At 36.0% G+C, this 16,790-nt stretch overlaps 1 protein-coding gene and 1 non-coding gene across 2 annotated transcripts in view; one reads left to right on the top strand and one right to left on the bottom strand.

Moving 5' to 3' along the window:
- SNTG1 (syntrophin gamma 1) overlaps nt 1-16,790 on the top strand; it is an 866,981-nt gene that overhangs the window by 444,661 nt on the left and 405,530 nt on the right. The window lies entirely within an intron of this gene.
- LOC118631908 lies at nt 847-909 on the bottom strand. Its single transcript, XR_004959911.1, has one exon. It is a non-coding gene; the product is annotated as a U7 small nuclear RNA (small nuclear RNA).

Here is a 16,790-nt window from a genome sequence, read left to right as displayed (position 1 = left end):
ACTCGAGACTCTTTGGTGGAGCTGACACTCTAATTACTGAGCCAAACTGGCCAGAGCTGTCTTTATTGTTGAAAGATTACAGATGTCCCACCTTTTCTCCCCATTGATTGACTCTCGCCACTCTTCACATTCCCCTGCACTGGTGTCTGTGTCCCTTGATTATGCACATATGCATTTAAGTTCTTTGGTATATCTCTACCCCCACCCCCCCCCGGCCCCTTCCTCTGAGGTTCCTCAGTCTGTTTCTTTCTTTCTTTCTTAGGAACTTATTTAACTTTTCTGTAAGACAGACCTACTGGCAACAAATCCCCTATATTTTTGTTTGCCTGAGAAAGTCTTTATTCATATTTCACTTTTGAAGAATAATTTCCCAGATAAATAATTTATTGTTCTTTTTTTTTTCTACCAACACTTTAAGTATTTTATTCCACTCTTCTTGTTTGCTCGGTTTCTAAGAAGTTGGATGCAATTATTATTTTGCCCCCTTGTAGACAGGGCATCATCCTCATCTACACGACTTTTCATCTTTTATTTTCTGAAGGTGGACCAGGACATGCTAGATGGTTTTTGTTCTAAGTTTTTCTTTCCTTTTTTTGTTTTTTTTGGTGACTGTTTTTGTTTGTTTGTTTGTTTGTTTGTTTCTTGACCCTTGCCTTTCCTGGTGTTCTAACATTAATTTGGGGGAAATTCTCAATCATTATTGCTTGAAATATTCTTTATAATCCTTTATTTTTTCTTCTTCTGGCATTATTCTTATTCATATGTTAAAATTTTTTAGTATCTCATAGTTTCTATATATTCTGTCCATTTTTTTCAGCCTTTGTATTCTTTGCTTTTATTTTTTTTCAGAGCCTTCTGGTGAAAACCGGAAGACGTAATAGACAAATTCAAAAAGAGCTTTAAACACTCTTTGCTTTTTCTCAATTTGAAAATTTCTGTTGGCATATTCTCGTGTTCAGAGATTTTCCCTTAGCTGTGTGTCATCTACTAGTGAGCTCATCAAAAGAATTCTTCATTTCTGCTACAGTGATTTTGAACTACAGCATTTCAATTTTATTTTTTTTATAGAACTTCTATCTCTCTTCTTACATTATCTGTATGTTCTTGCTTTTTGTCATGTTTTTTCATTAGAACCCTTAGAATATTAATCATAGTTGCTTTAAATTACTGGTCTGATACATTCTTACCATCTCTGATACTGATGCTTTATCTCTGGAAACTGTTTTGTTTTGCTTTTTAGAATGTCTTCTTATTTTATGTTGAAAACCAAACATAATGCACTAGATGAAAGGAACTTTGATTAATAAGCCTTTAGTAATGTGGTGTGAGGGGTGGGATAGAATCATTCCATAATTCTAAGATTAGGTTTCAGGGTTTCTGTGAGCTTGTTACCCTGGACTGAATGTCAGGTCTTGAGAGTCATGCTTGCTAGGAACAGAATGCTCTGGCAAATTTAAAAACACAGTAACTACATTTCCTCTTCTCCTGCCAGAAGCATGAGGAGGTTTTTCATCGATGAGAAACTAGTACAGCTCCTGGAGGCAGAACTCCCAGAAGCGTGGGGCTCGCCCACAGCTGCCGGCCTTCCCGGGGCTTTTAATTCTCAGAAGTATCCACACTGTGTCTTCAGCAATTTGTCAATCCTGGTTCAGGTTTTCCTACATGATACTGATATCCACAGAGGTTTCTGTTCCTGGGTGAAAAGTTTCTGCTCCAATAAGTTGTGATTTTCTGTTTCTGTTCATCTAATTTTGAGGGCAGTGATTGGTTCTATTAATCCATCAATTCTCTCATGAATCTAAGAACACCTTATTTTTTCAGGTTTTTTTTTTTTTTAGCTTTTGAGAAAGATTTCCAATTTTCAAGCTCTTTACATGCCAGACTGGAAACAAAGTGACTCTAGTTTCTTTAGACCAGTTTATAGATATTCTTTTCTATCCTTGTACCTTTAATCTTTCTATATATTTTAAAGTCAGTTCTGTAGACAGCATGTAGTTGTGACTTCATTTTTATGCACTTTAACAGTCTTTGTCTTTTTTTTTTTTTTTTCTCCTCACCCAAGGACATTTTTTCATTTATCTTTAGACATATTAGGAGGGAGGGCGAGAGGGGGAGAAAGAGGCACAGAGAGAGAAACATCAATGCGAGACACATCGACTGGTTGCCTCCCACGTGACCCCGACTAGGGCGGGGGACAAACTGCAACTTAGGTACGTGCCCTTGTCCAGAATCAATCCTGCGACTCATTGGTCCATGGGCTGATGCTCTAACCACTGAGCAAACCAGCCAGGGCAGTCTTTGTCTTTTTATTATTGTATTTAGGCCATGCATATTTAAGTGGTTATTAATGCAATTATAATATCTACCTTATTTGTAACTGTCATTAGTTGCCCTTCATAAAAAATTTTTGCCCCTCATGTGAATTCCCCAAAATCAAAAGTTTGGCATGGGTCCTGAGTCACAGGTAATTCATGGGCTTTAAGCAGATTTCTCCTGCTCCCCTAGGTAGGGAGGGAGAATCCTTCTCATTTTAGACCAAAATACATGCAGTAGTTCAGAAAGCTAGTGTATAGGAAATTTTATTTAAAAGTAGCTTAAATGTTATTCCTTGCGTACAGAAAGCAGGATTACCAGAACAGCTCAAATCCTTTCACTGAGTCTGTTCCTATTTTGTTCATAAAAAGAATAATTCTTTAAAATGTCTGTCAATACCAAAGTAAATAATAGTGCATGATGAAATTAAACTCACGATTGGTTCCATTGTTTGTATATTTTAAAAAACATATTGCCAGTGGTTCTCTTCAGGACCTTTTTCATCAAGTATAATGACAGTCACATTTGTTCTAAATTAAGGCGATTGCTGTCAAAATAATTTTGAATGTAGTCTGGTCAGAGTCTTGTGTTTCTATACAGTACATGTTGATAAGCATTAACAATGTCATGTTGTTTTGATAGCTTCTTTACACATTACATGAATAGTATCCTACATTCTTATGAAATAAAAAATTATTTTTAGTAAAAATTATACTTCTGCGATTTCTCTATGTTGATAGATGTAAAGCTAGTTTAATTATTTTAGCTGATATATAGTTGTCCATTATGGTATTACATAGGTTTGATAACATTTATTTGTGTATTTTCTGTATTATATAGATTTGGCTTTTCTACAGCCAGTAACGTTCTTATACATGTACTGCTGACACATGTGGGAAATGTTCTCCAAGCAACTTATCTTGGAGAATTGGCATACACCACCGAGTTATTTGCTGGGTCACACATTGCTTTCAAAAGTGGTTGTGATGCCCTAGCCAGTTTGGCTCAGCGGTTAGAACATCGGCCTGCGGTCCAGAGAGACCCGGGTTCCTTCCTGCTAAGGGCATGTACCTCGATTGCAGTTTGTCTCCGGCCCTGGTTGGGTTGTGCGGGTGGAAGCCACTCGATGTGTCCCTTTCACATCGATGTTTCTCTCTTTCTCTCTTCCTCTCTCTCCCTCCTGCTCTACCTGAACAAAAAATGGAAAAATGTCCTCAGGTGAGGATAAAAAAAAAAAAAAGTGGTTGTGACAATTTTCACTGTTACAAGTAGCACATCAGAATTTCTTTCAAATAATCATGTATCTACATGAGGAGACTTGAAAAATAGGAATATATATATATGTGTGTGTGTGTGTGTGTGTATACACACACATATATAACATATATATAGGAATATATATGCATATATATATATATATATATATATATAACTTCAGGGAAATAATCATGAAGAAAAAAAACACTGGCAAACAGACAAGTAGGCAGACATATGGTGGCACTTGTTTTAGTCTGTAAGCAATTCACACACGGTTGACTTTTGAGGTAAAATTGATGAAGGGCTCTGTAAACCAAATGTAATTGTAATGAAAATAGTCACTTTTAATGTTGAGATCGATTTATTAATTTGTTATTTGCGCTAGTGTTTTTTGCTCACATTTTTCTTGCATAGCACCCACAAATATTTTTTAACTCGGTAAGTGTCCAAATCTATTGGTATTACTATTCAGCTGTAAAAAAGAAGGAAATGTTACCTGTGCGACAGCATGGATAAACCTGAAGAGCGTTTTGCTAAGTGCAATAAGCCAGTCAGAGAGAGACAAGCACCCTATGATGTCACTCAGACAAGGAATTAGTGAAGAAAATGAGGACAGACTCAGAGAGAGCAAGAAGGCTGACAGCTGTGTTTGGGGCAGAAGGGTGGTGGAAGGATTGAACAAAAAAGGGGAAAAAGCAGAAAAACTCATGACAGGGACAAAGGTGTGGTGACTGCTTGGGGAAGGGGGCAAGGAGGTGGTAAGGTCACCGGATGAACGGATGAACGGAGACCAGACTTGGTTGGTGAACAGGTGAACACACCACACAGTGTACAGATTGTGTTACAGAACTGTGCACCTGGAACCCGTATAATTTTGTTACTTTGTGTTACCTAAAAACATTTAATAAAACGGAAAAACAAATGTTCTCGGGTCTCAGGTGTTGATATTTAAACTGTCAACTTTCAAAGCTATGGTGATTTTCTTTCTTTTTATGGCTTGCAGGAAGGTATTTCTGTATCCTGTTCACGTTCCCCCAAAGTCTTCTCTTTCCTAATGTTAATCCCTTTCGGTATCTTCTCATGTGCATTTTTGGTAATGCTTATGATCATGTGTGGTGTCTACTTGAAAACAGTTCAGAAAATGTCTTAGAACACCTGTAAGATGTGACTAGAAAGACGGGCTGTGCCACAGCATCACTCGCAGGCTCAGCTGGAGAAGCATCGCGTTTCCCTGCGCCCGTCTGAGGTCATGGGCCGACCCCCTGAGCCCTCGTGGGTTACAGCACAGTCGGCCCTCGCGTGTCGCGGTGAAGCAGCTCCAGGCTCTGCCGCGATCCGTGATGTCCACGACTAGGATTCTGTTTGTACACCGTCGGCCCTCGCCACTTCGCGCGTCCACTGCCGCGCCTTCGAAACCTCGAGTGAAGCCCGAAAGGGGACGCGCGAAGTGGCGAGAAACGACCGTGATCTACGTTTGATCACTGAAAACATACTTGAGTACGACCCAGTACACTCATAGCGAACTTATGCTAGACCAGCGTGAATATTTAGAACAATGAATGCAGTGCACTTTTAAACACATATGTACTTATGCAGAAAAAATGAAAAATCATTGAAATGTTCTCACTGCACGTGTATGGCATTAAAACGTAGTAGAAAGCCTGGTATGTAGTATTTGTTATATATAATTTTCTATAATAGTTAAAACGTATATATTTATATATACGTTTTTGTGTATAAATATTCATATAATAATCATGTACATCCTCAGATGTATAGAGGCTAGACATAATAATGAGTTTCTATTTCCATTAAACATTTTGTTTAGCATTCCAAAGCCAAGTAATGGAATAAAAAGTGTGTATGCCTCCTATCCATCTGTTTCTCCTTTTGCTCTAGGTTTGGCCTAAATAAGTTTTTAATCACTCATATCAATTCCACATTTCCATCGATGACACTTCTAGGATGATCATGTCAAGAGTTTCATTGATAAGAGCAATGCATAATCTCTAATATACTCATATAAATTAAAAAGATCCAGTACATCTCCTTTGTCGGCTCTTGTCCATCAATATTATATTTTGTTGATACATATCTGGATATTTGGGTATTATTTTATGTTAATGTTCAAATCTCTTGCTGACCTTATATAACAATTTAGCATTCTCTTCACTTCCTGTCAGAGAACTGTTAATGATCACATTACTGATAGGAGAGAACTCCTCTTTAGAAGGTGAAATATCAGTAATACACTGAAATAGTGGAATCACAGCAGGCCATGACTGCATGAAGAAAGGCTGAGACAGCCAAAGAGCAAACACTAACAGAACATATGGTCAGTCCTCTCCCACCATCATAAAAAGTGAAGTGTTCAGAAAAACTGTATGTTTATGAATAGATGTATTAAGAGTAAAAAGGGAGGTGGAGGTGGGTAGTGAGGGTAACCGGTCGAGTACAGGGTGACGGGAGAAGACCTGACTTTGGTGGTGATCACACAATGTGGTACACAGATGATGTCACAGAATTGTACACTTAAAATCTACATTTACCACATAGACGTTATTTCTAATCATCCCTCTAATTCTACAAGTAGTTATTAGTTTCATCTCACAAAAGAAAAAAAACAAGGTTTAGAGAGTTAAAAACTTACTCGAGGTGTAATTTCTATAACATTTCTCTACAAACTTTTCATTAGCGCTCCTGTGACTCCTGCCAGCTTGGAAAGAGTAGCGTGCTGAGGAGAAAGCGCCTCCTTCAGCCTTGGGAGGAAAAGTATATGGTTATTTTATAATTAAGTTAATACTCTAAAGAATTTTACTGAGAGATCATTGAAACTGTTTTGGAAATAAAATGTTAAAACACATAGAATCATAGGAAAATGTTGCATAATATTTACTTAACTGTGCATTTACTTAATTGTATGATTCTCATGATGGAATTAGCTCTTATGTCAAGATGGTATGTTACCTATGCTAGTAAAGTGTGTCAAAGTTATGCTAATAGAGACATCAGTCTTTAAAATTAAAGTGAAAGCTTTGCACATGCACCATCATTAGAATAGATTGTACCCCATTCCTCTAAGTGAACAAATGCGCATTGCCCCTTTTATGTCAGGGCGTGTGAGACACTCAGTGCTAAATGATGACAGTGTCACCAGGAAGGAGCTCAGCTACAGGACAGCACAGTTGGAGCAGCTGTTTTCTTCTGAAGCACAATTACTTGTTCCTCAGAACACTGATCATTTCAGCAGGTCCATTGCTCCTATGTGCTCAGGTTGCAAATGTGCATCAATGTGTAGCCCAACACAAATACATAAAATCTAGTCAATGACAACTGACAGTTTGAGGTTGCTTCAGATATAAAAATATTGCCCCTGAAATAAACTAAAGTGTTGATAACAAACCTCTTAAGCCTACAGAAATGAACAGTGATGAGAACAAAAACAATAAAAGGAAAGGCAAATAAAGAAAAGCTATTTCAAAAAGACACTGCTAATTTGTAAAAAAGAATGTTTTAAAGCCGACTCTTTTAGATAACTTACAAAATGTCTGAACTAGCTTCCCCATGAATCTGTGCCTAATTATCTTATTTAGCTATCTAATGATGATATATTTTAAATGATGGTTAATGTTGTACACTTCCAGGAATATTTTAAGGCATGAAACAGGTTAAGCTCTAGAGTGCAACTGCTGGCTTCAAGTCACACTTCATAGCTGTGTGACCTTAGACATAATAACGTAACCTCTCTGTGCTTATGCTTCATAATGTACAAAGTGGGAACAGTAAAAGTGTCTGTCTTACATGGTTGCTATAGAGATAAATGAATGAATATTTCTCAAGTATGTATAATGTGTCTGACATATATTTTATATTATTTTAGTGTTTGTTTTATATTTTCTGACATTTTCTAAATATACATGTTTATATTTTCCCCAAACATTTTGCTTATCTCATTTATTATTTAGAATTTTATAATATCAATTCCTAGGTTATAAACTGATATCATATAGTACTTCAGTTTATTTTTTTATTTTAAAGACAGTTTTGCCTTGTGTATGTGTGTGTGTATGTGTGTGTGTGATTGACACACATGAGTACTTACCATTGCTATTGGGAACAATAATGTTTCAGTCCACTCTGGGATTTATCCGGAGGTCTCTTCTCAACATGCTGTCCTATCCCCGGTGGTTCTGTGTGTTCATGTCCTATCTCCATATATAGGCTTGTAGAGATGTCACTCATCTGTCAGCGACACTCATTTTGTGGCATTGGTAGAGGCTTTGTGAGGTTCTCCTTGATTATTTGAACCAACTGGTTATTTTTCTTCTTGTCTTTGTACAGTAATTTGCTGATATACTGCACATAAAGTGAACCCGAGTTGCAGTCTGCCTCCTCAGAACAGATGAGTTTTCTCAGGGCCGAGATCATACCTGTGCACTGCTATCCCCAGCAGAGTTCCATGCACATAATAAACCCACATTATGTTTGTCTGTTGAAATAAAGAACTTATATATAAATGATTGCCCTAATATCAGGTGCATGTATTGAATTCATGTATCTTAATAATAATAGTTTGTGTTTATACTGACATTATTTGCCAATCACAAGTACTACAATGAGGAAACTAAGGTATGGACCAGTTAACTGCGTAGTCATGACCCAAAGAGTGGTAGAGATGCACTTGAAACCCAAGGACATACTGAGTTTGTACTTTTCCTTACTGAATGTCTCTTCATATCAACATTATTAAAGGCAATAACTGTGTTAAATTTTTGTATTTATTATGTGCCAGACTTTATAAATGTTGTTTTGGGAACATAAACTGTTTTAACTAGACCATTTTTCCTCTTCAATTTCATCAGATAAGAAATTTGAGAATTCAGACTTCTGGTTTCAGTTATGATATGTAAGGAGTTTAGAGGTCAACATGCCCTTTCTCACGGAAAGGAAAAGCCAAGCAAACTGTAAATCAGTGTTTCTTACCCTTTAGAAAACTTCAGTCACAGAACAAACTGCCACCCCCAAACTGGAAAGACCAGCAAATATAGAAAATTACAGATAATTAAAGATCACAAAATACCATTGAAGCCAGAAAATGGTAGGGAAATTGACATTGGAATTGACAAATTGTTGGAAGTTCATGGTAGACTAGCTAGAGAGGTACACACTCCTAGGGATCCAGCCTTAAGAAGGCAACTGAGCATTCCTGAGCTTTCTCTCCAGACTCCCACCAGTTTCTCACAGTATTGAGCAGAGAAAAATACTCATCTACTTCCTGCAGAACAAGGGGAAAGTATTAATCTGAAATATACCAAGAACATTTTTTTCTAACTAACAAGGTGTTCCCTCAAGAAAAATGACTTTCTTAGAGACTAACCAACATAGGGAAAGGTAAACACCAACCTCCAGACCCCTTATGCTTTCCCATCTCACCTAAGGGCAGGAAGAGAAGAACAGCTGAGAGGTACTTACTTGTGAAGGTCACAGCTCAGTGGCACAAGGTCACTGAAAGGCTGAGACGCCATCAGAGGATATGGAATGTTTCTACTCTTCCAAAACTTATTACCATATCAACAAACGTTCAATAAAATAACAGTGGATTTCAGCTGAGAGAATACCCAGAAACAAACTTTATTTAAGAAGAAATCTGTAGGAAAAACAAAAAGTAACATAGGAAATAAAAATAAAGAAAGTAGAAGGAATTGATAACGTGGACGCGTATAAGTAAGGCAAATATCAACATTAAAATTCACAATAAGGTTTCTTTTTACATATATATCATGCCCATCTTTGAACGAAACATTACAAAACCAAGCAAAATAATTATAATCAGATATGCAGAGATTTTGGAATTACAGAATGTGAGATTAAAATAACTGTAATATGCTGAGGAATATAATGGGAAAGAGTAGACATCATCCAATATCACTTGAGTTTTTGTATGTAAATTATACTATAATAAAACTATAAAAAAATAAAAATAAGTGTTTTAGTTACAAACAAGATACATATCATTTGGTACGAAAAGAAGTAAATGCTAGAAATAAAAAAAAAAAAAAAAACCAACAACACTGTAACAGAAATGAGTGATGTCTTTGATGGGCTTATATGAGACTGAACAGAGCCAAAGAATAAAACAGTAATCTTCAAGATATGTCATTAGAAAATCTCAAAATAAAAATCAAAGAGAAAAAAGACAAAAAAATAAATAAAAATGTAGAACAAGGTGTCCCAGAACTCTCAGACAATTTAAAAATACATAACATAAATGTAATGGGAATACCAGAAGAGGAAACAGATAAAGGAACAGATGAAATATTGAGGTACTAGTGGCTGAGAAATTTCCAAAATTCATGACAGACTAAAACCACAGATCCAGGCAGCTCAGATAACATTACACAGAATAAACCCCAAGAAAAACTTTGTGCCTAAACCCACCACATTTACACTGTATCAAAACAAAAGACAGAGAAACTTTTGAAAGAAATTATAAGGAAAACCAAAACAAAACCAAAATCACCAAGGATGAGAATTACAACAGACTTTTCTTCAGAAAATATGCAAGCAAGAAGACAGTGGAGTAAATATTTATTGAGAATAATGAAAACTGCAAACTAGAATTCTGTATCTAGTGCAATTTTCCTTCAAAGGTGAAGTACTTAAGATTTTCTCAGTAAAACAAAAAACTGAAGGAATTTGTTCCCATTAAACATGTCATTCAAGACATTAAAGAAACGTTTTTCTCTGAGAGTACTATGTATTTTACAATCTTGGATCTACATAAAGAAAGAAAGAATGCTAAAAAAGGAATAAATGTAGGTAGAATGAAAATAATTTATTTTTTATAATTAATTAATCTAACAGCTCTATATTTAAAATATTAATGTAAACAGTATATTTGGTGATTATAACTTATTGATTATTGAAATGAATAACAATGTCATGAGATAGGAGAGAGGAATTTTGAATAATTTGTTGTTACCTGCATTACTTATGAAAATATAGTATATTTGAAAGCAGGCTTAGATTAACTGTAAATATGTATTGTAATCATTAGGGCAATCATGGAAATAATTAAAAGTAATATAATTACTACCATACTTTTACCATGTGATCCACCAATAATACTTCCACTATGTACCCACATCAATTAAAAACTTACTTTTACAGAAATAAAAAAAACCTGCACACTAACCTTTATTGCAACTTTATTCGTAAAACCTTATTGCCAAAAACTGTAAACAATCAATATGTCTTTCTTTTTTTTTCTTTTTCTTATTGTTTTTTAGAGAGAGAGAAAGGGAGAGGGTAAGAGAGATGCAAACATCGATGAGAGAGAACATCAATTGGCTGCCCGCTGCACCCCCCCCACCCCACCGGGGATCTGGCCTACAACCTGGGCATGTGCCCTTACCAGGAATCAAACAGGCAACCTCTCGGTGCATGGGTCAGTGCTCAACCTATGAGCCACACTACCTGGGCCAAAATGTCCTCTTTAGGATAATGAGTCAACAAATGGTCACATTCACACCATGGAATATAATTCAGTGACCAAAATGAAATGGGCTATTATACCATTAAAAAAAGATGGAGGAACTTTAAATGCATGTTGCTAAGTGAAAGAATCCTATCTCAAAAGAAAACATATTGTATGATTGTAACTATAATGAAATTCTGTAAAAGAAGAAAATGTACAGACACTTAACTTTCCGTGGTTTCCAGGAGTTGAAAGAGTGGGAGGGAGAGCGGAATAGCAGGAGAGCCCAGGGGTTTGCCAAAAGCATAGACCGGTACTGCACAAAAGTGAAACTTAACTTTGATATAAACTAAGGACTTTAATTAATAATGTATTTATATTAGTTCATCAATTGTAACAACATACTAATGAAAGATGTTAACAATAGGGGGATGGTGTTTATGGTGAGGAGGAAGTAAAGTTGATCTCTCTGCAATTCCCCTTTCCCTCTGTAATTTCTGCTCAACTTTTCTGTAAATCTAAAATTGCTCTACAAAATAAAGTCTATTAATTTTTTTAAAAGACTAATGAATGAACTCCCACATGTGTGTGTCAGAGCCAGGATCCCAGCCAAGTTCTTTCTACCCAAATACTTTCAGTTTAAAAAAGCGAACGTGTCCCAGAGAAGCGCACTGACCCACCTGCCAACAATGACGGCCTCGTTGTCACCAGCCAGCACACAAGGAAAATATTAACAAAATATTGATGGAGGTGTTTTTAAAAACAGTTTGGTTCTTAAAATAATATATCTGACTGATTAAGTGTTTTCAACAGCTTATACCTTTGCTTTTTCACATTTTTGAGTGGGATATATTGCCCTCAGAATACAAGAAGATGAAATTAAGCATTTCAGATTATGTGATTCCACAATTAAAAGTATTATTTATGCACTAAATCCATCAAGTGATTTTATGTGTTTGGGATCAACTGTAGCATGTTACACGATCTTTTTTGTCTTCTATAAGTGAGAACAGATTTTCCCTAGAGTTTCTAGTTGTGTTTGCATTGGTGTATCTCACTGGCCTATTGATTGCAAATAGATTTAAACATACTACAGCCCTGGCCGGTGTCTCAGTGGTTAGAGCGTCAGCCCTAAGACCAAAAGGTCATGGATTCGATTTTGGACAAGAGCGTGTTCCTGGGTTGCAGGTTCGATCCCGGCCCTGGTCGGGATTGTGTGAGAGGCAATGAATCCACGTGTCTCTCTCACATCGATGTTTCTCCCTCCCTGTCTCTCTCCCCCCTCCCATTCCACTCTCTGTAAAAGATCAATGAAAAAAATAATCTCAGGTGAGGATTAACAAAAATAAATAAAAATAAAAGTAGCGTACTACCTAAGTCAGAGATGTTGTTTATATCTTTGTAGTATCTCTACAGTGTAAAATACTTCCTGTCTTAAGATAGGTGCTCAATTTGTTCAGTGAGTTTGATTACTGAGTAAATAGACTTCAATTAATGCAGAAATCACTTGGCTTGTTCAGCAAAGAATGATACTTTGCTCTTGAACTGAGACCTAATTCAAACCCTCAGATGTGGGAGAGTCGTAGATAAAGGCAGAGAGGTAGAGGTTGTTGGATATGTTATTGCTGCTGCTGTTTGTTGCTGTCATGTGTTTGTTTCTGCATACATCCTAGTTTAGCCAGCTCAGTGCCATGCAGCACAGGGAGGTATAGCCCCAATCTTCCTTAAACAGATGCGCGCGCTCTCTCTAACTATAGACATATAAAATTGAGTACTCTTTTTGGCCCATTGAGAAGTGATCAAAACTATAAAAACACGCAGTTATTGTGCTGGAGTTCAAACAAGGGTTAAAACCCTGTTGGAGAAACAGTCTTTGATACTTTTCTTCTCTGTTCCATCTATGAGACTTTTTCCCCTCATCTGTATAACCAGACTTCAAGCTTCATGAATATTTGCTGTGTTCATTTCTATGCAAAATATTGGGCCAATAAGACATGCTATTTATTCAACAAGTTTTTTTTTTCCAGGAAATATTCTTTTTTATTAATTTGTAAATGTAATACTCATACAGTATTGATCACAATATTTTGTAGAGAAAACATGTCAGGTATTAAAGATAATTTTTTTTGTATATCTAATATTTTTTATTGATTAATTTTTGTTATAGATGATACTCCTTTTTCCCCCCACTGATTCCCCCCTCTTCCTCCCCTCCCTGCCCCTTCCCCATATTGTTGTCCATGTCCACTGTTCATGCATACATGCGTATAAGTTCTGTGGTTCATCCCTCCCCCACCTCCCCACTCCTTAGGGGATTGTCAGTCTGTACCCTGCTTCCACGTCTCTGGGACTACCCCATTCTTCAAACTGTTATGTTCATTATATTCCACAAATAAGTGAGATCATATGAAATTTGTCTTTCTCTGTTTGGCTTTATATTAATGTATTCAACAAGTGTTTATTGGAGTAGCTAGTGCTCCTTCAAATACTGAAAGTCAATAGATGCAGAAAATAAAAATAGGTAAAAATTGACATGAGACATAAAACACAAAGCTGAGAATACATTTTGATCGAAGGAATGGAGGAAATTAAACGCTTGTAGAGAGAACATGATACTAAGGCAAATTGATTATTTAATGTTGTTGCCCAGATGAGTGGAATTTAATGGTTACTGGAAAACTATTATTAGTAGGGTTAGGCTCTAGCAGCAGTGCTATCAGTTTGAGGTGAGAAATGTCATTTTTGCCTAGCAAAGGTAATTGAGTTTTAGGATCTGAATAACTTTAGATACATAAAAAGATAATTTTCCCTGTAGAATAATAATAGTTAAATGTAAATAAAATATTTTCATTTCTTCTCAGCTATGCTAGAAAATAATCAAATGACTGATAGTTTTTCAAAAAAATAGTTTTTGCATGACTGCCTATTTCTGTATTCTCAGATAAATCATACTATTCCATATATTGTAGTTTCAACCACAATTCAAGCCACTCTTGATATCTGATGGCCATAAAAACGGCATAATCACTATTTGTACAGTAGTGATTTTGTCATTACTTGCAGAATGACAATAAATATATAATTTACTTTAGTTCTAAGAATAAATAGACAACTTTAAAAGGCATTATTTTTTCTTATGCTTATTTTAGTTTCGCATGAAGCAGTTTAAAACATCCAGATAATACTATGTACCCTTTTAACATAACAGACTGTCGCCTGCTGGGAGATAAAGTAAATATACAAAACCAACTGCGAAATCATACAATATTTATGCTTTTGTGTATATATTTAGACATGCAATATTTATGTTATTGCATATATATAATATATATGTTATGTATATATATTATATATATATATAATTTCAATGGAAGAAAACATTGTCTTGGACAGCTTAGCTCATTGGTTAGACTAACGGCCCATGGACCAAAGGATCCCAGCTTCAATTCCCGTTTAAGGGCATATGTCTGGGTTACAGGTTCAATCCCCGGCCCCAGTCAGAGTTGTGTGGGAGGAAACCAATTGATGTGTCTCTCACACATCAATGTTTTTCTCTCTCCCCCAACACCTTCCCACTCTATCTAAAAATATCAGTGGAAAAATATCCTCAGCTGAGGATTAACAAAAGAACAAAGAAAAAGAAAACATCAATATGCTAGCTATATGTGAACAATAATTGGCCTGTTTCTGTCTATACTGTTTAAAGACAATACATTTTTGTAGTTAACCAGAAACTACTTATACTCTATGCATTGTAAAAATAAAATAAAAATAAAAAAATTGTTCTTTACATGTAAATCACTAGATAGAAAAAAAATGTTTTGCTAAAATAAACAAATCAGGAATAAATTTAGAGAGAAGTGTTTTGGCTCTAAAATTTTAAATATGTCCATTGATTTAATCTGCTGATGGCTCAATCACATCACATTATAGGTTGCATTAAATCTGTCACCCACATTTTTCCAATAAATTGAAGCCACATTAGTTGGAAGGGAAACCTAAAAAACATTTGATTGTTAATAGAGAGATACAACTGTCCAAATAAGTTAAAAATAACCTTGCCCTGGCCAGTTTGGTTCAGCGGTTGGAGCGTCAGCCTGTGGTCCAGAGAGACCTGGGTTCAGTTCCTGCTAATGGCACGTACCTCAGTCACAGTTTGTCCCGGCCCTGATGGGTCAGGGCCATGTGGGAGGCGCTACTCCATGTGTCCCTGTAGTTTTCTACAAATAGTTCCTTTATTTCTTTGGTTAAGTTTATTCCTAGGTACCTAAGTTTATTACCATGCTGCAATGGTAAATGGGACTGTTTTTTAATTTCTCTTTCTGTGACTTCATCATTGGTGTATAAGAATGCTATTGATTTCTTGATGTTAATTTTGTATCTTCCTACTTTGCCGGATTCATTTATTAATTCTAGTAGGTTTTTGATGGAGTCTTTAGGGTTTTCTATGTATAATATCATGTCATCTGCAAATAATGACAGTTTCACATCCTCCTTTCAAATTTGGATCCCTTTTACTTTTTTCTTCATGTCTGATTGCTGCGGCTAAGACTTCCAATACTATGTTAAATAAGAGTGGTGAAAGTGGGCATCCCTGTCTTGTTCCTGTTCTTAAGGGAAATGCTTTTAGTTTCTGCGCATTGAGTATGATGTTGGCTGTAGGTCTTTCATATATGGCCTTTATTATGTCAAGACATGATCCCTCTATTCCCACATTGCGGAGCGTTTTCATCAGAAATGGATGCTTGGTTTTGTCGAATGCTTTTTCAGCATCTATTGATATGATCATGTGGTTTTTATTCTTCATTTTATTTATGTGGTGTATCACATTTATTGATTTGTGAATTTTGAACCAGCCTTGCATCCCTGGGATGTCTCCCACTTGACCATGGTGAATAATTTTTTTGATGTATTGCTGGATCCTATTTGCGAGAATTTTGTTCAGGATTTTGGCATCTATGTTCATCAGGGATATTGGCCTGTAGTTTTCTTTCTTCGTAGTGTCTTTTTCTGCTTTTGGAATTAGAATTATGCTGGCCTCATAAAATAAGTTTGGAAGCCTTCCTTCTTGAATTTTTTGAAATACTTTGAGTAGAATATGTGTTAGTTCTTTTTTGAATGTTCAGTAAAACTCCCCCGTGAAGCCATCCGGGCCTGGGCTTTTGTTTGCTGGGAGAGTCTTGATTACCTCTTCAATTTCCTTAGTTGTTATAGGTCTGTTCAAATTTTCTATCTCTTCACAGTCCAGTTTTGTGAGACTATGTGTTTCTAGAAATTTGTCCATTTCTCTTAGATTGTTGAATTTGTTGCCATATAATTGTTCAAAGTAGCTGTTAACGATAGTTTGTATTTCTGTAGTGTCAGTTGTTACATCTCCTCTTTCATTACTGATTTTGTGCATTTGGGTTCTCTCTCTTTGCTTGTTGGTAAGTCTAGCTAAGGGTCCATCAACTTTGTTCATCTTTTGGAAAAACCAGCTATTTGTTTCCTTGATCCTTTGAATTGTTTTTTTGGTCTCTATGTCATTTATTTCTGCTCTGATCTTTACTATTTCCTTCCTTCTACTTGCTCTGGGGTTTATTTTTGTTTGCTTTCTAGTTCTTTAAGTTGTGAGGTTAGATAGTCTATTAGAATTTTTTCTTGTTTCTTGAGGTAGGCCTGTAGTGCTATGAACTTCCTCTCAGAACTACTTTTGCTGCATCCCATAGATTTTGTGTTGTGGGTTCATTTTCATTGGTTTCCA

Source organism: Molossus molossus, unplaced genomic scaffold (genome assembly GCF_014108415.1).
Source record: "Molossus molossus isolate mMolMol1 unplaced genomic scaffold, mMolMol1.p scaffold_m16_p_16, whole genome shotgun sequence".
NCBI lineage: Eukaryota > Metazoa > Chordata > Mammalia > Chiroptera > Molossidae > Molossus > Molossus molossus.
This window is presented reverse-complemented; position numbering and strand designations above follow the sequence as displayed.